Source organism: Podarcis liolepis (genome assembly GCF_965112155.1).
Source record: "Podarcis liolepis genome assembly, chromosome: 9".
Classification (NCBI taxonomy): Eukaryota; Metazoa; Chordata; class Lepidosauria; order Squamata; family Lacertidae; genus Podarcis; species Podarcis liolepis.
This window is the reverse complement of record NC_139564.1, coordinates 38,534,487-38,561,786: the sequence shown is the minus strand read 5'-3', so window position 1 is coordinate 38,561,786 and position 27,300 is coordinate 38,534,487. Positions and strand designations below refer to the sequence as shown.

Here is a 27,300-nt window from a genome sequence, read left to right as displayed (position 1 = left end):
TCCTGTGGTAGGGCGGGTAATCAATCTTCCCTAGCTATTTAAGTCTCTTTCCTCCCTGATAAGCTGTTGCTGAGGGTTGGGAGGACTCTTTGGGCAGAACAGCATATGATGCAGAGCTTGGCAGGTAGACAGGAAGGATCAGCAAAAGTAGTGTGCTGTGGCTTGTGTGATCAGCGGCACTTCCTCCTGTGTCATCATTGGATACAACTTAATGATGTCTCCTTCCCAGGACCCTGGCACACACATTCCTTCCACAAATAGCACTGGTTGTCTGCACAGCTGTGGCACAGATAGAAAGTGTTTTCATCTCTTCTTTGGAACTGGGTGCCTCACTTTTATAATAGAGTTACAAATATCGGCATTTTTTTTTTAAATGAGCCCCTCCCTTCTAAAATCTATGGTAAATCTTATTTTAGAATTCTGCTATCAGAAATGAGTAATTACACAAATGCATAGGGGAAAGAAATCTCTGTAACCCTGTTCCTGAAAACAGGGATGAAAGTATTCACTTGGTATTGTACTGTTAGGAAACCATTTTAAAGTGATTACACAGCAGTATCTCATGGCATGAACTTTTAAAGACCAATATATCATTGCAGATGTTGGGTGTGTGGTTATCAAAGAAGTTATTTATTTATGGCATCCCTGGAAACGTACAGCCAGGGGCTGGGTTATTGTCCTCTGAGGAGATCTAAAACAATATGATAGAAACTGCAGCTGGAGTTAATCTTCCTTCTCCTGGGGAGGACAAAGATGTTGTTCCATGATAGTGGAAGGAAGGAACAGTCTAAATAAATAAAAGAAAAATCTATATTAGTTGCCTGTTACATTTAACATTATGTTATATTTGATATATGATAGCTGTTAAAGATTACTCATTGTGTCTTGAAATCCCCCCTCCTTTCTTGATGTGTATACTTGTTCATATTGGATATTTTGAGTTCATGTTTGGAAGCAATAATATTGTTGGCATCCATTTGTCTCGAAAAACAATGGAGTGCACCTCCAGGGTTGAAGTCAAACTGCTGCGTTATCAGTACCAAGGTAACCTCACCTGGGCACAAGCCTGGGCAGTGTATATGGTGGTCCTGGGCTGCCCAGACAACAATACCGCCCCTTCTCAGCCTGGCTGATGTGGTCCAAAGGAAAGCAGAGCAATACGTTTGGTACCAGTTTGGCTGCAGCAGTTGCCAGAAGAAGAAACACAGGACACCATCCAACCATCTTAGGGACTCCACTCTGGATTTGTGTAGGGTTTACCGGTACTCCTTAGCCTTTTCCTCTCCCAAAGATATCCCACAAGGCAGTCAAAGAAGTAAATAACCAAGGTGTAACAAATGCATGACCTTAGTTGAAGATTTGCTTGCAGGTAAGGTTCAAGCACCCTGAAAGTAGACAAAGAGGCAAGAATTTACATTCTGCCTCGCTAGTTCTTTTCTTCTTAGCAGTTAGTTCTTGTCCTTCCTAGCATCCTATGATGTGGAGGCCTGTTCAATTGCAGAACACGGAAGGAGAAAGTTGGAGAAAGGTCACCTGCATTAGCAATAATGTGGCGGAAAGAGCAGAGCAGTGTGATGTGTTCTGTGAGTGTTTCAAGAGAAACAGATTACACATATTTCTAAGGTATATTCTATGTCTAGTTATTATTGTTATGCAAGCTAAGGCTTCACTAAGACAGCTAGATGGACTATTGGCTCAGTCCAACAGGCTTTTCTTATGTTTTTATTAAGTTGCTCCTCCCCATTGTCCTTCAACATATAAGCCTGCTAAGGCTTCCTTTTATTGTTTATTCTTTAAAAGCTGAGTTGTACATGTAACAGATGAACAGAACTGGTCCCTCCAAGGTTTCATATTCCCAAACATCTTCTGGCAACTTCTCCTCATGGGACCTTGGCATTTTAAAAAGCCAGGTATTTGCCACAATGTTGCATTCAAAGTATATATAGCTTAAATATACTACAGAACTTTATCTGACGATGGGGGAAAATATTATATGCAAGGCAACAGGTGGGTGGAGCAGCTGGTATGAGAAGTGAGCAGCCTGATCACACACACACACACACACACACACACACACGGGGGGGGGGGACCCATAGTAGGTTGCGACACAATAATTTTCCTAGGAAATTGCAAATCTCACAATCTGTTAATCAGAGCTGATGGTGTAAGTGAGTGTGCCAGGCCGCAATTCTGGGAGATACTAGACTTTGCAGGAAATGCTCCATTTGAGACCTTCAAAGATCTTGTTAGTTTTGGCTCCATCCTATTGGCATCTCTAATGCAATCCCACTCATTCAGGAAGGTAATTCATGGTCAAAGTGCATGACGAGATTTGAAATGTCACTGTAACTTCCACTGTTAACCGATTTGCTGAAGTGTGTTAGCTGGCATGGCAATGCTCTACAGCACAGATGGCCTCTTTAAAAGTTTTGAAGGTGTTCAAATAGTTGCTAATAGCTAGCATCATATTTAGTTTAGCATTTGGCCCCATTCCATAGACAGCTTGGGCTGGTTTTGTGTCAGAAAAAACCTAAGGAGCTGCCCTTCTTTCTTTCTTTTTCTTTGAAAGCTGGTGAAACTGAGTAGCTAAAATGCAATGTGTTCACATTTTATCACGCTCATGAGCTCAATGGAAGCATGACCTGGGAGATGCATGGATGCCTTGTCTGCTGTTTTTTTCTTTTTCTAAAATCAACCCTGAACCTCCTCCCCTAGTCTGAATGGTGCTATGGTGCTGGGGGAAGGAAATCCAACCCTTTAATACCTGGGCCATGATCCTGATACAGCTCACTCCTCCTGAAGCTGCTCTTATTTTTATATTCTGTCCTGATGTTTCCTCTGCATGGCTAACAACTTTAGTGGAACGCATTTGGGATTGGAACTGTAGAGCAGGAAAAAAGGGTGTGGCCTCCTTTGTCTTCACCACAGCCCCAACTGAAATCGCCCTTCCTATGGTTACTTTCAGCAGAAGAAAAAAGACATTGGGAAATGCATCCATGCAATTCCTGAATCACTTTTAGTTTGGCCCTGGACTCCCAGCCATCACCTTTCATCTGCCTTGTGGGATGACACAGGCTTTCCTTAAAAGGATTGGTGGCTTAGTATATGTGAAGCCCCCCCCCCCAATGAACAACATCACCATCACCGCCATCTATTTTTCTAGGAAAAAAAAGCACCGATTAGGTCCATGGGGGGGGGGGGAATCCCTGAGTAGCCCCTACATTACTCATGGGCTCTCTAGTCCAAATTGTATCCATAGTTGGATCACTTGGATCAATTATTTGATATTGTGTTTTAATGTTGTAACTCATCCAGGGACCTTAGCATGAAGGGCAAGTTCCTATTACTATATATTTTGTTTGCACAGATGAACTCTCATTGCTGTTAGTGCAAATCATGTGTATTCGGAACAGTAATATCCTTTCTGTAGATAAGAGGCTGTGATTCATGAGACATCAGGAAGATCCTTTTTTTCCTTTATGACAGCACTTATGAAAATGATTCACAATAGATACATTCACCTAGAACTCTCCCTGTGTGCTGAATATACTATTCTCCCCCTTCCCACACTGTGAGTAGCAAGTGGGAAGCTCAACCCAGCCATCTCTTTGATGTTCATCCATTTCATCATGCCCCTTAAAAATTCTGAAACACTTCTTCCTTCAGAGCTTATCAAACGACTCTCCCTTTAGACCTCCTCAAATACCTGTACCTCATCTTTTCAAGTTACTCAAGCTGCTTCCTTTTTCCCTTGCCATAACAGCAGAAGCTATTAAGAGCTTCCCTGTCAATCACCCGGAAAGCCTCCCAGGAGATCGGATTAGTATTTGAAGTCCAAGCTGAGAACCAGACAGAGTGCGCTGTAGCAACACACGGGGGGCGGGGGAGGAAGAGAGGGGAGGGAACTGCGTTAGAGAGAAATTCTTATTTCATGACAAGTGAAATAGAAGTTTTAGGTGGAATTGGGGAAAATAATCCTGTATAGGTTCTGAGATTATTATCTCCCAAATAATACTTTACCCAACATATTACGGAAACTTTTGCAAGTGGCTGAATATTCAACTTTTGTGATCCTAACACTACAGAGAGGTTGGCATTTATATTTGCATTTAAAACTTGGAGGTCTAGTCAGGGTCCTTGATGTGATGCCGGATGGGTGGAGAGACAAGCGAGTTTGCAGTGATTATTTTAAAAGGTATTTCCACTCCCCCCCTCCCCCAAAATCTGTTGGACTAGGATAGATAGTGTATGTGTAAGCTTGGGAAGTTATTCCATATAATTATGAATATATATTCAAAAACATATTATTATTAATAATAAAATGTATTTATACCCCATTTTTACCTGACAGGACTGAAGGCGGCTTAAAGATAAAAACAGGAAACAATAAAAACACAGGAAAATGTCATACTGAAAATGTAAGTGTCTTAATGTAAGACAAAGGTGATGAAATAGCAGCTGTATTTAAATTAAGGCTGTGGATGCACTGTATATTTAAAGCACATCCTCGCCAAGAATCCTGGGAACTGTAGTTTGCTAAAATGGTTGGGAAATGTAGCTCTGTGAGGGTTTGAAGCAGGAGTTTAACATGGAGTTTTATGGGTTCTCTCCTGGACTGATTTATGATCATAGGCTCCTAGGGAAGCTGGGGTGAACCCCAAGGGATTGTTTTTACACGCTCCAAGATGTCCTGCCACCCTTGGATTTCTCCAGACGTATGAAAGGAAGTGATGTCTCTAAGGAGAGCTCCAGGGATCATAAGGCCTCACAGTACAGGCCCCAGCACCACTGCAAGTGAATGCCGAGGGCTTCCACAACCAGTGGGAAGCAAGATTCAGTTGCAGGAATGAATACATTCACTTGAATACACTCCGAAATAGTTGGAGACTGTTTTGAGGACCAGTCGCTGCATTTTTAGAAGCAACAGAGGTGCAAGGTGAAATTTACAAGTGAATGCAAAAGAAATTTTGCTTGTGAATGTAGGATATGAGTCCCCTGTCTCTTCAAATCCTGCGTTTGTTTAAAGTGCTTTGCTTTGCTGCTCCGTCATTTGCTATCCTGTGCTCCTTGGAGAAAAAAACTTGGTTTCGGAATGTAATAAGTAGGCTTACAAAATTAGGAACCCCTGTTTCCACTGACAAGCCTTAAGGGGGGAGTGGTCGCCAGAAGGGGGTAGACTGAAATATCAATTTTATGTCTTGAACTAGCCTCTTGACATCAGAGGCTTGGCCTTGAGGCCCTGTGACTGGTTTGGCCTCGTCCACTTCTCAGTTCTGTCCATTGTGCAATATGTCACTGCCCTCAGAGTGCACAAAGTAGCAGGTTGGTTGGCCCTTAGTTTGGCTGAGAAGGAAAGAAGATTGTCAGCGCATGGATGCTCAGCGCATGAACACAATATATGTACTGAGTCACCTGCAGAAACCAGGGATTCAAACTGGGATTTCCTGCATGCAAAGCAGCTGTTCTACGATTGACAGATCCATCTATCCCTAGCCATAGCTCAGTTTTAGTTCTCTTAAGTTTCTCATTTTTCCAGTCCTAAAATTGGTTTGCCACATTTCTGCAGCATGTTGCAATTATTAAAAAAATCATGAAAAATCCTCAGCACATTTCTCTTGCAAAAATACATTTTTTGTATGTAGTTTTCACTGATATACACATTTTTGCAAGGAGGTTTCCAGAAAACAATGCATTTTGAATGCAATTTTATTTTTCCCCTTATATATCAATTTTTGTAAAATTGGTTGGCTGGACAACTGCATCACAAAATTCAGAGAAGTGCACACTTTGAAGAATGGATCCATTTCAGTTCTTGTACTGTTCACCTTTAACTGTGGACAGAGTCAAATTCCCTCTCTCCCATCTCTAGCTACGATTCTTTCCCGACATTAAAGACCAGTGGCACCACACATTCACACTATTATTGTGGCTGCAGGGGGCAACAACTGGGGGGGGGGGGGAGCTGCCATAACTCATCAAAAATCCACACTCCTTCAATAGAAATACCACCCGGTGCATGTACACAATTTGCTTCCCTTTCCTCCTCTGAAAACCTCTTGCACCATCCCTGAAATGGTCTGATGGATGGCACTTGCTGCCAAAAACATCTGGAGGGCACAAGGTTAGGGTAAGCTGCCCTAATTGCATTTTGAAAGTGTGGGAATTCAAAGAGCTATCTTAGGATTCTAAAGGGGGAATTCTAAGAGAGATAGTTAAAGAGAAATCTAGGTGTTGCTGCAATGCTGTGGACCACAGCCAGCATCTTTGAATGTGCGGCAGCTGTATAAAGAATTCAGCCCCAATAAAGAATACTCTGAACTCGAAATGAAATGCAGGCATCTCAGTTTTGTTGTCCTTAGCAAAGCCCTTTCACACAGATGGCACACAGCAGGCTCACCCACACATTTCCACCACCACAGAGAAAAGTGAGTGACACACTGGCAATTTAGGAAGAGAGGAAGTGCTTGGTATAAAATAATTTAGTCATATGTTTGTTGTTACTTCTTAACTATTTACAGTTATACCCTGCCTTTCCACACTAGGTGGTCAACGAGAGCGATGTAAAAAGACAGGGAGTAGTATATCTAACATTCTTGGTCCACTAGTGCAATGTTTCCATGTTATGTAACAATGGAATCCAATGCAACAGTTTGCATTAGGGGAAACTTGTTGCACGACAGATGGTGCAACGAAGTTACAAGCAAGCTGCTTAGGCGTGACCTTCCGCAACAGTGTCTTGCTGGTGCTGAACATTTTCTCAGTGGAACAAGAATAGATTGCTAAGGGACTTCAGTGTTTTAAGATTAACAAAATATGTTTTTATTGTTTCCCACCCTAGAATCCTTTGGGAGGAAGACTGGGATATAAATTTTATAAACAAAACAAATAACTTAGCAGCACATCATTGGACGCAACCCAATGCAAAAGCATATTAATATATATATATATATATATATATATATATATATATATATATATATATATATATATATATAAATAAAACTGCAGTCAAGGAATTATTTAAAGGAGTTATTTTGCTATCAAAATAATAGCAAAAGCAGACAGAAACAGCATAGCAAAAATATTGTCTTCAATTTTAGTTTATTTGACCTATAGACCATAAACTTCAAATACAGTGTAGGGTTATCAGGGCAGGAATAGCAGAAAAGAAACAACACAAATGCACACAAGTTGTGCCTTTTAAAACGGGAGTGTAACAAAACCCACAAACCTTCAGAAACCCTAGAATATTCATTATAAACACATTGATTTGATTGTATTTTTATTGAGAAAGAGGAAGTTAAACATGGCATCTTCCAGGAGGTGGCAGCATTGCTAAAGAAAACAAGCTTGGCATTACCACTACAGTTAATGGAACCCAGCTGCTGCAAACCGGTGAAGAAGGCTGGCAAAAGAAGTTGCATTTTGCCTTTTCCTCCTGATGGACTGAATGATTCTTTGTATGTCATCAATCAACACAGAGGTCTCATATGTGGTCAAAATCCATTGTCTTGGGCTTACACCTAGGGATTCTTGAGGAACTTGACACTTGCAGATCTCTGATATGAACCTATTTCATCCATACCTCTCAAACTAATGCACCAGTTGAAATTTAGTAATAATGATCCCCAAATGTCCCAATGCACTTGTCAGCCGACATAAGTATAAAAGTATATTTTGGAAATGCATATTTTGAGAGATGATACATTTAGGTGTGGATATTTGGGTGGATCTATTCCCCCTGCCCCAAAAAAATAACATAGAAATGAGACCAAACATATTTATGGGTGAGCACACATGGAATATATTTATCTGTTCTGTTAGTTCTATACCAGGCTTCCTCAACCTCAGCCCTCCAGATGTTTTGAGACTACAATTCCCATCATCCCTGACCACAGGTCCTGCTAGCTAGGGATCATGGGAGTCGTAGGCCAAAAACACCTGGAGGGCCGAGGTTGAGGAAGCCTGTTCTATACCATCTGTCCACCTGGTGCTCTCTAGATGGCTCATGGCATGTTAAATCTGATAAACCAATAAAGCAATATTAACAATACAAAGTATTTATAGAAGTACAGTGGTACCTCGGGTTAAGAACTTAATTTGTTCCGGAGGTCCGTTCTTAACCTGAAACTGTTCTTAACCTGAAGCACCACTTTAGCTAATGGGGCCTCCTGCTGCTGCCGTGCCGCTGCCACACAATTTCTGTTCTCATCCTGAAGCAAAGTTCTTAACCTGAGGTACTATTTCTGGGTTAGTGGAGTCTGTAACCTGAAGAGTCTGTAACCACTGTAGCAGCTAAACGTTTTGCACCAGCAGAAACACAAAGGGACAAATATAATAGAAGATTGGGGGGAACAGACACTAGTATAAAGGCTATTTAAAATGATAGTAACATGGACCAGAAACAGACCGATCAATGTGCACTTTGCAAGTTGTATGACTGAAGAGCAAGCACACCAGTTCTTAAAGTCCCGATGAAACTAATGTTAACTTAAAGCGAGTTTTCACCTGACACCACATTCTGGCATTTACATACAGCTATTCTGAGAATACTTCTCAGCACCTTCCATGAAACACTTCCCACCCTTTCATGCTGGGTGCCATATTGCATCGGTGCCAATAAGCATCCCATTAGCTGTCAATATAGTGATGACAAATTTGTATTGCCCATTGGAATATGATGAATAGTACACTGGGTAGCCGCTTGAGGGCTGCTGGCTTGCTCCATTATCAGGAAATGATCTCCTCTTAGTACTGGTTGCTCATGATATGAGAAAGTACATTTTCATAACTTTAAAAAAACAGGCATGCCCCCCCCCCACTCCATATATAACATTCAGCCTTTGAAGTCATATATCACACATTTATCTGCAACACTATTGCTTCCAAGCTGCATCTGAGGACAGACTCCAGTCCTTGAAAACTCGTGCTAGAAGAAATCTGATAATCTTCTTTGAGGTGCTGCAGGACCCTATATAGGTACAGAATTAGCATGAATTTAATTTGTATCTGAATGGTTAGGTCTGCATTAAGTTTAGCAAGGAGGTGGTAGATCAGAATTGAAGTTTCTATGTGGCACATAGAAATTTTAAGGACACGAGCCCCCATTCCTTATTTGTAGCTTTGACCCATTCATTTGTCACGGGGTTGGGCTTCCCACCATGTAATGGTTGGGCAAGATTCCAAGTCTTAAGTTAAAGGAGGTTTTAATTGGTTTTTTTGGGGGGTTGCTTTTATCTAGCAGCATGTCAGTCAAGCGGCTGGACACCCCTCCACTCAAACTATGGTCCAGTTTACCTTGGTGCATGTATACAAAACTCCCAGAGAATGCAGCACATAACACGCAAGGGGGGTAACACACAGTTCCCTTTATGCATTGATCAAATGAACATGCAGAGAGGGCAGGAGGCTCTGTGCACCTCCAACACCACGCCTTTGAGTGTCAGTGTAATGGGTATGAGTTACTCGTGCGTAAACTGGTGCCTCTCTAGGCTCATTTGCCTTGTTAAACCTTTCTGACTGCACAGCCCCTTCTCATTGTGGCTGCCTCAATCGCTGGCAGAATCCGTCAGTGGGCATTTCTTGAACCTCTTCCAGCATAAAAGTTGTTTGACACCCAGTCTCCGCCTTCTCTCACTGCGCGGAAGCCTCCTGCGCAGGGAGGGCGTGGGCAGCGGAGGACCTGGGCTCTCCTCACTGATGTCCAGTGAAGAGTCCTGGAGCCCTCTCTCCGATTCCCCCATCTGCCCCCCTCTATCCCTGGTGTTGCGCTGAATTGCTTCCCCCTCTACTGGGCTGTTTCTCCCCCTGCTGCTGGGTCCTTCTCCCGCATCATCAGAGAGCCTCCCCTTTGCCTCTCGCTCTGATGTCAGTTCCCTGACAGTCAGTTTCTAGGAATTACACATGGGGAGACTGCTGTTGTGCTCAGTCCCTGCTTTTGGGCTTCCCATATGCATCTGGCTGGCCACTGGAGAACAGGATTCTGGAATGCCCGATTGCACTAGCAGGACTCATTGTGCTGCCTTCTGGTGGTGCAACAGCTTAGCTGAATCCCGCCCAGTGTGTACAATTAAAAGCAAATGTCTATGGACTTCATATGAGATGATTCTGAAAATGCAGTGGCAAAAGTACTATGTGCTTTGAATGAAACAAGTAAATGTCCCGTCCCTCCCCAATTTTATTAATGGCTAAATTCATATGATGAAAGCTTCCCCCCCATGCTAAGACTGTGCCTTTCTCATTTATGAACAATGATTTTGAAGGAAGACTATTGCAAAGCAAGTGTAACATCCCTGCCAAGTATTGTTTAGTTCCCATCACCATGCTCATAAAAAAATATATGGAAAATATCTGTACTACAAAATAGAAACATACAAATTAATTGCGCCCTTGAGCTTACAAAGTATTTCCATTTTGACCCTTAAGGAAGCACTTAGGTTGGCACACTATCACATTTCTTCAGCACTAAAGAAGCAATAGCATGCTGCTTGGAAAATGCTAATTTTCTCACAAATGCCATTATGAATGCTGTGAGAAATGTGATTGTATGAGTGTCAGGAACATCTGCTGGTCTCTATTGGACAGTGCCTGTGATGTCACTAACAAACATATTCTCCCCTGGTTTTGAGACCAAAAGTCCTACTATGAAATAAACAAAAACTGTTGTGAGCATGTGTGCTACTGTTGCTTGACTGTAGCCAACACAGTATAGCATTAAAATTATTTCTTTTATAAGCATTTGGAAAGGATCTTTGGGAAACAAGGGCTTAACCCTGGTTGGGAACGCCTTCCCAGATGTTCTCCCTAGTTGGTCATATGAGAAAGAACTTCCCTTATTTGCTTCTCTGAGGCCATTGCCTTCCATACAGTTCCCCCATCCTTATCAACAGCGCATAAATGTACCAGCGGCACTTCAAAACTCCTGCTTGCTATAATCATGCTTCAGCCTGGCTCTCCCCACACCCCACCTCCAGTTTAATATTATCTTCAGTCCCTCCGAACCTGGCTTTCAAAGCAGAATGTAAGCTTGGATTTGAATTCTGGATTAACAAGATTGGTTTCACATGGACTTGATGCCTAAACCTGACATCCAAGTAAGTAAAAAATAAAATAAAAAAAATCTGTTATCTATTCTATGGGACCAGAAGGACTAAAATAGTATTTCTGTGCCGGGGGGAAAGTATTCACTCAGCTCTGGCATGGTGGGTTGGTGTGTTTTGGTTGAAGTCTTTCACACATGTAGGCTGATTAAATCCCACTGAAGTAAACAAGATTTCAGCAGCCTTCTTGTACAAAATTGCAGCTGCTTTTCAAAGATTGTCCACAAAATGTATTTGATTCACATCACAAGAACATCAGAAGAGCCTGCTGGATCAGACCATTGGCTCATCTACTTTAGCATCCCGTTGTTACAGTCACCACCCAGGTGCCTATGGGCACTCTCTTCTCCTGTGGTTACCAGCAACTGGTGTTCAGAAACATAAGTGCTTCCAGTTATGGAGATAGAGCATAGCCATCAGGTCTAGGAGCCTTTGATACACTTATCTTCCATGAATTTGTCCAATCATCTTTTAAATCCAACCCAGGTTAGTGGCCATCGCTGCCTCCTGTGGGAGCAAGTTCTATCATTTTACTATGTGCTACGTGAAGAAGTACTTTTTAAAATCTGTCCTGCATCTCCCACCACTTTGTTACCAGGTCCTCTTCTCATAACTTTACCCATTGTCCCCTATGGAATAGTGGGACAATGTTCTTGACGCTATCAAAACTGTTGGGCTATTTGATGCTCAAAGATTGCTTTCATGCACTGTATTCTTGTCTCAACAAATCACTTCCCCTCTTGTAGTTCTCCGCCCTGCAGTATACTCTCCTCTCTTAATTTTAAACTGGTATCCAATTGCTTCTTTAACCAGTTTGACTTGTTTTGTTTCTGTTCCTAAATCCAATTCTCCTCTGCTCTCCTGGTTATCAAAATTCTTCATGGAGTTGCTCCACCTTTTCTCCTCTTCATATCCAAATGATCTGTTCCTTGCCTTATTCATTCACAGCTCACATCTCAGTCATCTCTGGAGATTCGCCTGCCATCCTTTAATTTATTATCTGCTGGAGATATATACTTCCAGTACATTTTTGTGCCTACTATTCAAAATGATGAAAGAACTGAACTCCAAACTTTGTTTCGTGCTTAAATAGAATTTTAGGCTGTGATCTTGTCAACAGTTTTATTGCAGGCTTCAAAAGGACCAGAGCTGATTTTTTTTAGTGTTTTATAATTAACAGAGCCTCTTCAGTTATTCCCAACATCTCCTGAGCAGATGGCATGTTTTCTCCTTGTTATTTATTTAGAAAATTTATAATCCACTTTTCAATCAAGAGATTCTCAAAGCAGAGAACAGTAAAACAGAGCAATAAAACCAATAATAAAACAACAACATAATCATGATGAAAAATGGGGTGGGGCGGGAACTGCAGCAGCAGAAATTAAAATGATGCTAAAATCTACCCTGGAGATCTGAAATGGCACCTGGGAGCATTTCTGTGAGCTCAGATAGGGGGACTGTTAGCCAGTGGAGTGGGGGGTGGGGGTGGGGGTGGGGGAGCACACTAAAGCCCTTTTCATATGTACAATTTCATGCAAATGATATAATGTGAGCAAGGACAGTGGGTCTGCACATGTTCACACTATTGCCACAGTCACACACCTTGCTAGCCCTCCGCAATGCTACTGGTGCATTTGGATGTCTGCAATGGGGCAGCTTGGGTTGCCCCATAAGCTGGAACCCTGAGCACTCAGAAGATTGAAAGTGTGTGTATGTGTGTGTAACTGACAAGTTGTAGCATTTCTTAGCAAAGGTTTCTCAGGTTGCTATCAGCCAAGTATTCTGTTTTCCTCAGAAATATGGAATGGTATTCAACTAAGTTTGATTCAGAGTAGACCTACTGCAATTAATGGACCTAACATAGACATGTTCATTGATTTTACTCTGAGTAAAAATTAGTTGATTACCACCTGCAATGTGGGAGATAAATAACCCCATATATATCCAGAGCTATCTAACCTCAATTTTAAGTGACGTTTAGCAGAGAATACATGTATTTTTGTTCCTCTGTGTAAAATGAGTACCAGAAGGTGATTATGCCCATCATGCTAGATATTTGCGGCATCCTGGATTTTATGATGACATGAGTGACAAATCCACTCTCTTACTGTTTCTTCTTTGGCAAATTATTCCATTTTGATGGAATCTTGTAAGGCTTTCTGCATATCTAGCTTTGCACAGAAGTTCATTATGGACAGCTTTCAGCCAATAAGCTCTTAAACACCCTATTTCCACTAACTTGAGCTTGGCTTGTGCTGCTACACCATCTTCTGTACTGAATCCAAGAGAGAGCTGAAATGTTCTTTGCTGCACAGCACTGTCACATTAAGAATCAGTAACAGAATTTGAAAATAACATTTTTTATAGGAATAGGGTTCACTGGTAGGTAGCATTGGGAGTGCAGAAGGGCCAAATAATTTTCCAACAATTGTAAATACTTGGCTTTTCATTTTGAATCCCTGTTGTGTTCGCCTGATCAGATTTCTATGGATTTCTTTCAGATATTGAGTTCACAACTGCATCAGAGCATTGCATTGTGTCATTTTAAGTGGTTGTTATGGACTCTATGTTATGTAAAAGGGTTTCCTGTAAAGGTTTCATTATCTAGAGAGAATATGTATAAATTGATACACTCTGTACATAGCTAAATTCTATAACACTAAATCAGTGTTTGAAAATGCTGGTTGCAGAACAGTCTTATCTGAAAGATTGTTGTGGGGGATGTATGTGTTCAATAACTGCTTTTGGGTGACTAAATTGCTCTCCTTATCATTTCAATTGTTTTACAAACTTTTACTGCATTAACCGTGCAAGCCTAAGTTTATTCAGAAGTTAGCCCCACTGCGTTCAATAGGACTGTATTTCTAGGACTGTAGACTGACATTGTTGAGATTCATAGTTTTCTTTTTTATGACATTAGCAGTGTCGGCAGTGAGAGGGAAGTTTGTTTCCTGCTTTAACTAAGTGTTGATTCCCTAGTGGTGAGTAGGAGTGACATAGGTATTAATGAAAAATAGATTAATTTTTTTGCCACGGAAGCCTTCACACTCTTGCTTAAGGATTCTTATTGTGGCATCTTGTGCTTTCTTGAACCTCATAAGGCTCCTGCTGTAAACAGCCTGCTTGTTAATCTACCTTATTATTGCTCCCCATTTCTTGTAAATAATACATGCCAATGGAGGCACCCAAAGCAAAGATGAAATAGCCTTAATCTCATTGGAAGCTTGATCCAATCCCACTTTGTTTTTAGCTAAGAGTTTCAGAGTCATAAAACAAGGTTACAGCTTTTGTCTACATAATCCTGAGACACATTCCTAAACTTAAGAAAATAACATATGGTACAGATTCGAAGTTCAGAAGATGACTAGTTGATTAGCTGGTAAAGCATTGTTGGTGTTTACTGCTTATGCTATAAAGGAATGGAAATATAATATTCTGGCAGGTGTCTTCACTGGCAGATGCTTCATAGTTTGACATGCTACAACCTTTTATTGAATTTACCTTTGGTGTTTAGCCTGGTGTTTTCAACCTAAGGCAGGGGTGGGAAGCCTCTTTCAGGCTGAGGGCCAGATTTTAATGTGGCCAACCTTACAAGGGCCACATGCCAAGGCTGTATGGGGCAAAAGGCAGAAGTGAATGGGTGAAAGACAAAACAATAATTAACAAGCATAACAAACACTTACACACACAGAGGTATCCCTTTGTCTGACCTTTAAGGGTTAACCCCATGCCCCACACTTCCATCTACCTGAGCACTGGGGGGTGGGGGTGGGCATGGATGAAAATGCTGACTTTGACTATTAAAGACCAGGCAGCATATCTCTTATCTCTAATATCAGCACTGGAGGTTCCAGATTGCTTTTGCTGCAGGGGCAAGGTGTCCCTCCTAGGCACTCCACAACGAATGGCAGGGAGTGTGGGTATGACCTTAATGGCAGCTGATAGCATCATAAAATGGAGTGGCTGACCCTAAAAGTGCCAGTTGGGCAGGGAATGCAGATCTGCCACCTTTCCCAATCCACCACCTGAGACATAGGGCTCACTTTGGCTCAGGGGAGGTTGCATTGGTAAATACGAATCTAGATCATAATGATAAGACCTCTAACTTGATAACACTTCTAGTTGTTTGTAGTTGGGTTATTGAAGACAAAGACAGCAGTATAGTATCAATGAATAATGTGTGGATCCAGTACCATAAAGAAATGGATGAGACGGGCAAAGCATGAAAAGAGGTCAGCTTTCAAATGAGCCAGTTTTTAAGGGGTGCTGTCTCCTTTTAACATTTCCGAAGGTCTGGCCTCAAATTCCCCCTTAAGAAATATGTCGCACACATCCCCATCTGCTCATAGCAGGTGCAGTTAGGATGCAGAAACAAAAACATTATCTAATTTTCATGATTTCATTCCCTTTCCTAGGAATTTGGCAGATCACTTAATCTGCCTGTGTGCCTCAGTGTCAATCTGTGAAATGGATAAAATGTTTTAGTCCTTGCTTCCCAGACATGTTATCAGGTTAAGTATATGATGATTACCATAAAAGGGCACATTAAAGATGGAAGGTGTTTAATGTTGTAATCCTAAGAACTGTTGCTTTGATTCAACCCCCCCCCCCCAATGAGGCACTGATGTTGGGTTTGGACTGCACCATTTCTTTTCAGTGCCAGAAAGCTTGCTGGATTTGGGCCAGCCTTTCATCCTTGGGAAGTGCACCCCTATCTGGTGCAGAGCTATCTAATCCCGTGTTTACACCACATCTATAGTCATATATGCACTTGTGCCCCAATCTAGCTAAGGAGAAGCACACTTCCATGATCATATCCCTCACTGGCTAAAGAACCATATGCACAAACGGATTCTATGAGGTTATCCTCCATAAACCAGCAGAAAGAAAGAAAGAAAGAAAGAAAGAAAGAAAGAAAGAAAGAAAGAAAGAAAGAATTTCAGTGATGGACTGGAATCAGCAGTAGAGTGGGGCATGGATCAGTCTCCTAATCACCCTTGATTACCAGACAGTTGAGTGGCTCAATTTTGGGTTTTAAAAAAGGGTTAAATGTGAATAAACCAGCTGCCCTGTGCTCACTGTTTTATATCAAAGCCCTAGGAAGTATAGTTATAGCAACAGACCTATCAAGTTCCTGTATGGATTCTTTGGCTTGGAATAACAGAGGGGCACAGCTTTCAAAGGCTGTTTGTGCCCTGGCCTAAAGCCTATAATGAATCTCTTTGGGTGCTTATTTATATATTTATGACACTGGCTAACCTACTCTGCAGTCTTTGGATTTACACAGTAGTTTGCAATGAAACAAGTAACATCAAACACAACAAAATCTTCAACAGGAAAACTGCAATTGACAATACAGCAAAACCGAACTTTTTTAATGTATGCAACAACACCAGCAAGAATACTCATGGCGAAGTACTGGAAGACACAAGATTTACCCACCCGTGAAGAATGGCAGATGAAGTTGATGGACTATATGGAAATGGCGGAAATGACTGGCAGAATCCGAGACCAGGGAGGAGAATCGGTGGAAGAAGACTGGAAAAAGTTTAAAGACTATTTACAGAAATACTGTAAAATTAATGAATGTTAGAAAAATGTTGGAATGAAGTTATATGGCTTTAGTAGAAATGTTATAAGGAATTAAGTATAAATAGATTAATAGAGCATTAAAGGGAAAAATAAGGTTAGAATGTGTTAAGATAATTATAGGATAGAAAGCAGAGGAAGATGGAAAGGAATTGCTGAAACAATTAACAGAAGTGGAATACAAAAAGGGAGGTGTGAGGAGGTCGTGGAAATAAGTGAATGAAAGATAAGATATTGAAATTGTTTTGTGTTTTAAATGGTTTTTGTTTTGTTTTGTTAGTCTTAGTTTTGTAGTGTTTTTGTATTGTATTGTATGATTGTATTTTTTTTTGTGTTTTTCTGTAGTGTTGTAGTTAAACTGTTAGAAAATTAATAAATATTATTTTTAAAAAAAGACAATACAGCAAAACCAAGAAAAGCAGAGTTAAAAACCAATGGTTCTAAAATGCCTGGGGAAATTAAATAGCTTGCTGGTGGGCTCTTTAAGAGATACAGCTATGACCTATGAGCTGAGTCAGAGGTGTGGCCTAGCTGGAGAGGTTGGTCCCTACTCTTTGCAAGCTCCCAGACCTCACCAGAAACAAATTTTGTTAGCCACTAACTCAGCTTGCAGTGAATGTCTACATAAAAAACTGAAGACAACACCCAGAGAGCCTACCCGGAAACATAATTCTCATACATATACATCTTCCATAAGGTGTAGTGTACCAGTGTTTGCCTTTGCCCACCTTGTGCATTTGTCATGCTAGCTAGGGCTGATGGGAGTTGTAGTCCAGCATATTCAGGTTAGGAATAAGGAGCAAGGCACATTCAACTCAGAGCTAAATCGTTCTACCTTCAAGGAGCCTGGAGATGCCAGTTTGTACTCGAACCACATTTTTTTTTGTACACTGGATGATAACTCTCATTTATAGCAAATACTGTAAAACTTTTTCTTTCCATCTTGAGATGCTTTTAGACTTTGCTAAGGTAGGAACACACCTGAGAATGCCTTCCAACCTGAGGCTATTTTAAGGCACATGAAGTAATCTTACTTCAATCTAACATTTTTCTCTCTACAGAAATCAACTAATCTAGTAAATGCAATAGTTGTAAAAGAGATTGATTTGCATACTTTCTCAAATTCTTCACTGGGATGACACAAATAAAAAACATCTATCTACAGGTATATAAGCCTTTTTTCAGGTGACACCTGGTGATGTGTTCAGTGCAAAATTGTAAGGCAAGCTGTTACTGAATTATAGTCAAGGTCAGGGAAAACACATTTATTTTACTTGTAGCTGTATCATTATCAGTGGCCTCTGATGATAGATCCACTTGAAGAAAAAACACAGCTTACCTTGGTGAATTTGATTTATTAACATTGCATCTGACAAGGTTGCCCGTTTGTTAGTGCTTATTTTATATTTGAATAGCTTTCAGCACATAAATTTGAGGTATTGCTGCAAGTTACTTAGCATGTTTCATATATCATATGGAAAGGCAGATCTGTACAATAATTCTCTTGATATTTCTATTTGGGATACTACCCTCTTTTTAAAAAAAAAATGGGCACAATTTCTAGGATGACATCTGAACTCATAATTCAGAGTGATTCCATTTAGACTGCACTACGAAATGATGGCTTCACCTTTTGGTCTCCCATTTTGATTTTTGGGTTGAAAGTATTAGAGGGAGCATATGTTGAAAACCATCCTCTTATTGTGAAAATAGTCAGTTCTTTTCAGTCTTGTTTGTTGACATTCGTTTGATTGTTTCTTTTATTTGCTGCTGATTTGGAACCATTTTTTCTAGGACACTTCTGAGGCAATCCATCAGGAATCATGTAGTGAAATGTGGATGCTCTAACGTTACAGAGGAAATCAAATTTGACTATGTACAGACTTCACTGAGAACAGACTAAGTCCATTCAGAGGGAAGGCAATGCTTATTGAATAGGCAAACGTTCCGCCACCCTCCTCCCCATTTCAAAGCAGGCATGAAAAATCATAAATAGAGGGTTGCCCCCTTTTCTTTGTTAGGCTGTATATGAATCTTGTAGTGCGTAAAGTAAAAATGACATGTCATAGAGAACAATAGGAAGCTACATACTTGTTTTCCTCTTTAGTTTTGTAGCACATTGGCTCATGGGGAACTCTGTTCTTTGATTCTTCTTAGAAATGAAAAATACAGCCTGTATTATCACAGCTTCTTATTCTATTCAAGTTGTATCCCGAATAGTAATAATGGCCAGCAAATATTATTTTTTGAACAAAAAGGGCCAAGTTAATTTGCTTTTTATGAACTTTGCACAGGGATTGGATCCAAAGGCTGCATGTCACTCCATCCACACTGTACCTTTAAAGCACATTTTATGCACATGTTTACCCACAAAGAACTCTGGGAACTGTAGTTTGCAAGTCACAGAACTACATTCCCCAGCACCCTTAACACTACAGTTTCCATGATTCTTTGGGGGGAAACCACATGCATTAAATGTAATTTAAATATATAGTTGAATGTGACTTCCAAAAGCTCTTTGTGCAATCAATTTCCACTTGTACAAATCCCCTCTGCCAAACTGGAGCCCCTCAGCAGCACAGCCCACGCTGTTCAAGAGGGCACCAAATCCACTGGAATGGCTTTTGAGGGACACAGGGGGCTTCAGTGGAGCAGAGAGGAAGAAAAAGATGACTTGTATCGGTGGTTTTCCAGTCACTCAACCCTTGAGTTCAGCCCATAGATCTTAACAGATGGACTGACATATCTGAGACAAAATTTTACTTTCTTTATTTTCTTACTTCTCTATCCCACCTTTCTGCCAAGGTAGAGTACATGTGGTTCCTAGGAGACCTTCCATGTGGGAGAATAGTCTGATAGAATATGATTAAATGTCACCCATTTAGATTAGTTGTCTCTGGGAAAGAGGCCACTAATAAATTCTGCGCTTAAATCAAATCATAGTTGCTGCATATATTTTCAAGCTAAATTGTTCATTTATAGACCTTTGTATTAGCTTTATTTGTGATGACGAGACAGTCATTGTATAATTACTGCATTCTAATACAGAACATGCCCAGTGTACTTTATATGTAATTCAAATTCTGTAGAATTACAGTGAATTATAAATATACTTTCAACATCGAAAGTAGGTTAAGATATACAAATCTGTTGTTTTAACCATTACAGTTATTCTCTAGTGAATCAAAGTTACCTCAAGTAATTTTAATATTGCATTTTAGTTTGTGTTAATCTTATTGAAGAATAAATATGGGTTTCCTCTTATGCAATTAGTGGAGCCAAACTATTATGAAGAGCACCGACATGTTGAATCATACATAGAAATTAGCTAGGGGTATTTCATTAACAAACTAATTCAGTTATTTCTACAGACTTATGGAAAATGATATTCACCTCTTGGGGATAACTTTTGGCAGGAGAAGACAGTTTTTCTTGGCATCTACTGTACATCACTTCAATCTTTGGTTAGTCAGTTCTCTCCTTCGTGATGGATGTTGGGCACACACTTGTTAAGAAAGTATTCAGCAGTTTATAATGCTAGAGCTTCACTGATCAGACGTTCCAAAGGGCATCCAAAACATTTGTGTAATGAATGTGTTTGGATGAATAGGAGAGCTGTGAGCTGAAAGAACACAAGTAGGACACATTTAATATCAATAACCAATGGTTCATATAATGACAGTTCTCCTGTATTTCCTGAGTTAGGCAGAATCCATGCCAAAAATCTATATTGTTCATCAAAGAAACTAAAGTCAAATGTTAAGAACAAACTGTGCATAACCCAATTGCTTGAGCATACCAGGGAAAGCATGTACATCTAAAAACCCAATTAATGGTGTGTTGGGTTTCACTCTTTCACTCTGTGGAATGATGAAATGTGTACTAGGGTAAAGGTAAAGGTAAAGGGACCCCTGACCATTAGGTCCAGTTGTGACCAACTCTGGGGTTGCGGCGCTCATCTCGCTTTAATGGCCAAGGGAGCTGGCATACAGCTTCCGGGTCATGTGGCCAGCATGACTAAGCCGCTTCTGGAGAACCAGAGCAGCGCACAGAAATGTCGTTTACCTTCCCGCTGGAGCAGTACCTATTTATCTACTTGCACTTTGATGTGCTTTCGAACTGCTAGGTTGGCAGGAACAAGGACCGAGCAACGGGCGCTCACCCCGTCGCGGGGATTCGAACCGCTGACCTTCTGATCGGCAAGCCCTAGGCTCTGTGGTTTAACCCACAGCGCCACCCGCGTCCCGTACTAGGGTAGCGATGGGCAAATATGTCATTTTCTGTTTCTCTTGGTTTCTTCTTTTTCCATCCTTAACCAGTTCTTCACATTTCTACATCAGTTTGCAAGGGAGGGGTGTGTGTGAATGATTTGCATGATTTCCCCCCTCCAATATATATATTTATATGCAATTTTGCCTCATATACACATTTTTGCAAGGCAATTTCCCCTGATATAATGCATTTTTGTATGGTATTTTCACCATTATATGCATTTTATATGCCCACTTTACTCTAGTATATGCACACATTACTTGGCTGGAGAGCTGCATTGCAAAGGTCAGATAAGTGCAGATTTTGAAGGACAGCTGTGTTTCAATTCACATATTGTTTTGGAAAATGTGAATTTCATAAAATCACTTTCCAGGAAGGAAACCTCCATTGATACTACTCCATTGAGGCTTCCCTCTCAGGACCAGTAGCAGGTGATTGGTCAAGACCAGGGTAGAAGAGGAAAGGATTAAACTTCCTTCCCTGTGTGCTGTGAAAATCCCGCACATGCCTTCTATTTTTATTTCTTAAGTGGACGTGATTTCAAGTCATGCTTACTGTCACATCAAATTTGGTCCTCAGTTGGTGAGAACTCTGTGCAGTGTGATGTCTGGGGCACATCAAGCTGAGGATGTGCTTCCTAGAATGTACTCAGCACTCTTTTGTGGTTATGTTGGGCATTTCCCCCCTGTAATTCTCCCTTTCTCCTTGTCATGGAAGTCCAGAATTTTGTGACATACAGATTTTAAAACAAATCGTAGTTCCTGTCCAGATTTCCCAATCCTGCTTATTAGTATTGGAGCTTTACCTGCTATTAGTATTGGAGGGAAAACTTCCGTTGCCACAAATAGAACCTCCCCCCCCCACAAAAAAAATCTGGAGTAGGACTGCAGCAGGGGGCAAAGGCCTTACAACCCAACACCCGCCCACCTCTCCAGTGCCAGGATCTTCTCCCAGAATACTTTCACCACACATGCTATTTACTTCTTAAAAAGCCATTCGTGCCATTGCTAATTGTGAGAATGGCGCCAGAGGTGAATTTAGGGGAGTGCAACCAGTTTGCCCACACTGGGTGCTGAGCTGAGAGGGCACCACAACAATGACTTGGAACGGAAGGTGAGAGGTGGCAGCGGGGGGCAGGGGAGGAATTTTGGCATCGCACAGGGTGCAGTTGAAATTCAAAAGCCCAAAGTCCACCACTGATGACATTTCGTCTAGTTTGGCATAGTAGAAAAAGCGACATTAATGTCCTATGTGTAACTGTAGCCCATTTCCCCTAAAAAAAATAGACATGTTTTCAAACAGAACAATAATGTTAACATCTTGTCCAAATATTATACATTTCATTGGCAATGTAAGTAGATTTCTTGAGTGGAGATTGCACTGCTTCAGTGTCAGATGTAATGTTTTAAGTCCTAATTTTTAAAATAATTGTTTGCTGTTATGTGATTGCAATTTATTATGCCTAAAGCAACCTGAGGACACTTTGGAAATTGAGATGATTCGTTTTAAGTGTTTTATCCTAGTGAGCAAAATTTTAATCATCTGGTTTTCTAATCCCAGCTCTGTTACTGGCACAGTCTGTAAACTTGGCAAGGTCAGTTCATCTGCTCTGGCTTCAGTTATTCCAGCTACAAAATCATTAAGAAGGACTCTCTGGTAGATGTGTTTACTTATGTGTTTTGTGGATATTATAAAGAAGTAAGAGACAGCTATAAATTGTTGAAACCAATTTTCTTTTTAGGATTCTGCATGCCAGTATCTAGTATGCAGTATTTTATCATAATTAATTATGACCAGCAAAGGAATGAGTTATAAAATGAATAATTTACAAACCTCTTGGCCACATCTGTATCAAAGCTCTATAATTTCGCTTTCCCTTGAAACTTCAAGTCCCAATGAAAAGTAATTGTCTCTTTACATGTAGGATTGATTCAATGACCTCTTACAATGCAATCAGTCCCACTAGTACTAGATGTTGTTGTTGTTGTTAATTAAATTTCTATACCACTATTCATCCGAGGATCACAGGGTGGTTAAAAAACACAGCAATACATAATACAGTGTGTATATATACCAAATCTTGCTTCATTACTTGCTGCAATATTCTGTTTCATCAGGTGACTAGTGACAATATAGTTGACAATCTAGCATGTTTTTTAGTAGAGTGCATTTGCTTCAGGAACATTATATCCACACCTCTATGTTTCCATGACACCACATTCAGGAGTACAATCACTGTGCAGTATTGGAGCAGCCATAGCTCAGTAGTAGATCACTTGTGCTGCAAGCAAATGATATTTGGTTTGATCCCTAGTAGCTAGGATTAAAGGGATATCAAGATTGTAGGGCTAGGGAACACCTCTCTGCTTGCCATATTGGATTGCTGCTATCAGTCAGTTTAGAGTGGACTAGACTTGGTTGAAAGGCAGATTCATAAGTACATAAGCATTCTGTTTCCGTATGTGGATGATCCTTTTGGCATTATTTTCTTGGCAAATAACACACTCGGAAGCTTCTACTTATTGAAGTTATCTTGAATTATATATTCTACATACCCTAAAATGTACATATTCTTAACTTTAAGTGATGTTGAATACATACTTCTCAGAATAGTAGACATTACTATTTCTAGTAATCTTAATCTTCTTTCAGTCCAATTATACAATTAGGTGTAAAACAGTACTGATTCTATTATGTCTTCCCAGGATAAGTTAAAATTTGCATAAATTGTAGCAGTTTTCTCTTAGATTAGTTGAGATGGAGTGCTCCAGTTAATTCAAGAAGGTGAATAAATGTCACTTATATTCTGATATCTCCTCAGTAAAATTCAGTGCTTGGAATGAACTAGCTGAGTTGAACAAAGTTCACTAAAATAGTTCAAAAAACTACACCTGAAAGTAGTTCCCATATTACCAGGTGAACTAAAGCTGAATTAAGTTCATTTTGGAGCACAACTCTGAATGATTTCTGATTGATCTTCACATTCAGTCTCTCCCCACCCACACCCACCCCAGCAGGTAGCATTTTAATGCTTATTAGGCAGATATTGAGGCATTGCTGTTTCTAAGAATGCCTAGTCACTTAATCCCTGTTGTTAAGCAATGAGAAGGAAGGGATATGAGGCATTTCCTGTATCTTTCTTGCTGAAGTGATGCACTCTCTTCCAACAGTAGCAGTTTACAGTGAGAAGTACTGGTACATAAACAAAGCAGATGATGCCTAGTGCCGTTAAGAGTGCTGTGGCTGGCAAAATTAAACAGGGCAAGCATTTTCTATTATAGAAATACAATTATGGGGAAAGCTTCACTAGTTGATATTCTGTCTTTCAGGCATCATATTACTTGTGTGTGGCCTCTGGTTTACTTTTGGAGCCTATACTTCATTATAACAGCTTGTAAGATTCTGAACTCAGCTTGAACTAGTTTGTTTTGTAAAATTGAATTGAACCTAGATTATTTTTGGACATGATGACCTTGAACTATAACTTGTTCCTTTTCAAAATGAACTTTCAAAGCACTGTGAAAATTATAGCAATAGCTATATTTTATTTTATCTTAAAAAAATTAAATATTACTTCTAAATGAATCCAAAATCCTGGGAGCAAAATCCAGTTTAGTCTTTTCTAGTTTTTTAAAACTCCAAATGGCAATGTTTACTGATTATAGTTTTGTATACAGATTCTATATCTGTGTAAATTATTCACTGATCTATTTTAATATATATATATTATGTATTTCACATATGATTTATATCATGATTTATCAATTTGCAATGCACATAAAGCCGATAGGATTAACTTTGTGATATATTTTGACACCACAAAACGCATTAAGACTGATAGGTGATAACTATGATTCAACATGAAATGACTATCATACAGTTAGTTATCTGTGCATCTTCTAAACAATATATGGTATCAGTTTGGCAAATAATCTATTGTTCAGTTAGGAAAATAAAAACTTATTGCAATGGCTGAAACCTTCACTCAAAATGAATGAGATGCAAGGATGCACAAGGTCTATTTATTATGGGATTTAAAACCATGCAATGTATGGCACATATCTTAATGGCTCTTCTGAACAATTATTGACGATAATGATCAAGAACTAAGCTGGATGGAGTTGATTCTCCATATGCCAGCTGTGATCAGAGACACAATAACCCAATTTTGGAGGGATCTAGCCAGAGCAAATATTTCATACTGGTACACAAAGGTGTGGGAATCATCTCTGCTAGAAAAAAAATGGCATATAAACTGAGATTCTCTAGAGGTTAAAAAGTAAGGACCAATTTATTTTGGTATGGTATGATTTTATTGTTGATGATAATAATAATAATAATAATATAGAACACAACCAATCTCTCCTCCCCCACCTGACCTATAAATGGCCGTGGACAATACAATAAAATAGGAATACTTCACAAACAATGGTTTGCTGAAAATGCAGCTCATCATCCTGGAAAATAAGGGATAGCCATGTTAATAGTGTTTTTATTTTTATTAAGTATTGATTATGCAGAATCCTCAAATCTGAATTAGAACCAAGCCATAGTGGGCTTTGAACTGGCATCCTAAAGCAGTGTTTCCCAACCGGTGTTCCGCGGCACACTAGTGTGCCGCGATACGTTGCCTGGTGTGCCGTGGGAGGGAGGCGGGCGAGTCGGGCGGCGAGAGGCGGGGCGGCGGTGGTGAGGAGAGGCTGCCCAGCGCGGGGCTCTCGCTGTCTGCCTGCCTGGCTGCCTGCGTGGCGCTGACGTCACGGGGCTGTAACGTGCCCCACATAGGCACACGCAGGGCGGCGAGCGAGCTCCCTCCCACATCCCATCGCCGCTCGCTTCGGCCGGCCTACTGGGCTGTCGCAGACGGAAGGCCTGCGCATGCGCGAGGTTTTCACGCCTTCGGGATTCCCTTCACGCCTTCCTCCTCCCGGGGCCTTGAGAGCGCGGGAAGCGGCAGCGCGAGACCGGCGTTGAGCCTGGCAGGTATTGTGCGGTGCTGGTGCCAATATGGTAAATATCCTTTGCTTCATTCTTGTCACATCACTCCTCGTTCTGACTCAGTCTCTTATGATCCTCAGTGCAATGGCAAAGGTACCTAGTAAATAGTAAGAGTGGAAAGAATTGTTCCATTGGAAAAAGTGACCATTTTAAGTTTTAGAATGACAAGCTTCAAGATTTGTATTTATTTATTTATTCTGACATTTTTATACCTCAGTTTTTATTATCTTCTTAATAACAAAATATATAAAATAAAATGCAGAGAAATACAAATCTCTCTCTCTCTCTCTCTCTCTCTCTCTCTCTCTCTCTCTCTCACACACACACACACACACACACACACACACTGCACAGGAGTGGGACCAGGAGGAGGGACCCCTCCATAAATCTTAGCTGCCAGCCTGGCACATAGCAGGAGGGGTGCTCCAACAGGTATCTGAGTACCAAAAACACGCACAATCATTTCTGTTAAAAACAAAACCAGACAATGTAAAATACTTTCTTTGTGTTTATTTGATTCCTATTAAAGAGAATTACTTTATATATAGTCAATATAGGCACAGAGTTAATTTTTTAAACATTTTCTAATGGTGGTGTGCCTCGAGATTTTTTTCATGAAACAAGTGTGCCTTTGCCCAAAAAAGGTTGGGAAACACTGTCCTAAAGCACATTGGGCAAAGATTCAACCTCTTTGTACTGTTTATTGTACAGTCACAGCAGCATGGACAATTCTTTACCCTTATAAGTCAGAATAGATCAGCTGTTGCCCCTCTGCCCGTCTAGAGGCTTCTACATTGCCTTGTTGCTCTGAACAGTAGCAGATTCTGTTTTTTGCTGCCTGTTCTCCACCCTCAGCTTCATAAGAAGCGAGTCTTATAAATACTTTGGTAATGAAGAAATTTAAGTGGTTTAACAATTTAAATAGCTTGCATACATATCTATCTGATGTCTTTTCAGTATCTGATGTGTTGACTCTGCGGCAAGGATGAATATCCTCTCTGGTTCACACATAAAACTGCACACTGGGAAATCTCCCAACTTGCCCAAAGTCTGGCAGACTCTCTGTGACACGTAGTGAAGTATGAATCATATGCTTTAGATCATGTACTCTCAAGACAGCCTACGTTGACATAATAGGATTCAATTAGCATAACATGACCTCTCATTTAGTTCCAATTTTCCAAAGTTAAAGCACTTCAAAAAGCAGTCAAGAGTGAATATAATTGTATTATTTTTTTTAATGACCAGGTCATGGCCAGAAATCCTTTTCTTGAATAGCTCTGTTCTTCTGTCATTGATTCTATGCAAAGAATCAATGCCCACATTCCATCAGTATCGGAGG

General features: G+C 40.4%; 2 long non-coding RNA genes across 2 annotated transcripts in view; both read right to left on the bottom strand.

The window, feature by feature from the left end:
* LOC310714680 overlaps positions 1-27,300 on the bottom strand; it is a 181,094-nt gene that overhangs the window by 117,804 nt on the left and 35,990 nt on the right. The window lies entirely within an intron of this gene.
* On the bottom strand, positions 625-27,220 carry LOC310714684. The gene is made up of 3 exons (XR_014529969.1): positions 26,893-27,220; positions 20,082-20,310; positions 625-787 (listed from the first exon to the last, which is right to left on the bottom strand). It is a non-coding gene; the product is annotated as an uncharacterized lncRNA (long non-coding RNA).